General features: G+C 54.6%; 1 pseudogene; it reads right to left on the reverse strand.

The window, feature by feature from the left end:
• Positions 1-3: 3 nt before the first annotated feature.
• LOC116081566 lies at positions 4-632 on the reverse strand (annotated as a pseudogene).
• Between the last annotated feature and the right edge of the window lie 5 nt (positions 633-637).

Raw genomic sequence — 637 nt, forward strand, 5'->3', positions numbered from 1 at the left:
TGTCTGGTTGGTAGTGGCAGGATTTCGGCTCTGGTTGGTGGACTGCTGGGTGATCTGGCTGCCCTTCCCTCGTGGCGGTGCCAGGTACTCAAACATAGATGTCAAGTGAGTAGACAGCATGCCCTTGAGGTCTGAGGGCATGGGGGTCGCGAACGTAGGCCTTCAGACGGTCCTTCACCTTCCGTTTCTGGCCCTTGACCAGTTCCAGCTTTTCAAACAGCTCATACTTGTCTATGTTTGGCCACACCTCTGGAGTGATGGAGCCACAGAGCTGGCTGATGAGGGTAAGTTGGTGCTGCTCTGTATTACCCTGCATGATAGGGCTGCAAGTCCACATCTCTGCCATGATGCACCCAGCACCCCAAAGGTCAATGGGTGGGCCGTAGTCCTGCTCTCCAAGCAGCAGCTCCGGAGGCCGGTACCACAATGTCACCACACTATTGGTGTATCCGTTGGGCTGGCTATTCTTAGCTAGGCTGAAGGTACGGGCCAGTCCAAAAATCTGCCAGCTTTAGGACCGAATCCCCGGTAATGAGCACGTTGGCCGGCTTCATGTCCCTGTGCAAGATCTTGTTCCTGTGGATGTAGTAGAGGCCATTCAGCAGCATCTGCATCACTCTCTTGATCTCAGACAACG

Source organism: Mastomys coucha, unplaced genomic scaffold (genome assembly GCF_008632895.1).
Source record: "Mastomys coucha isolate ucsf_1 unplaced genomic scaffold, UCSF_Mcou_1 pScaffold7, whole genome shotgun sequence".
Lineage (NCBI taxonomy): Eukaryota > Metazoa > Chordata > Mammalia > Rodentia > Muridae > Mastomys > Mastomys coucha.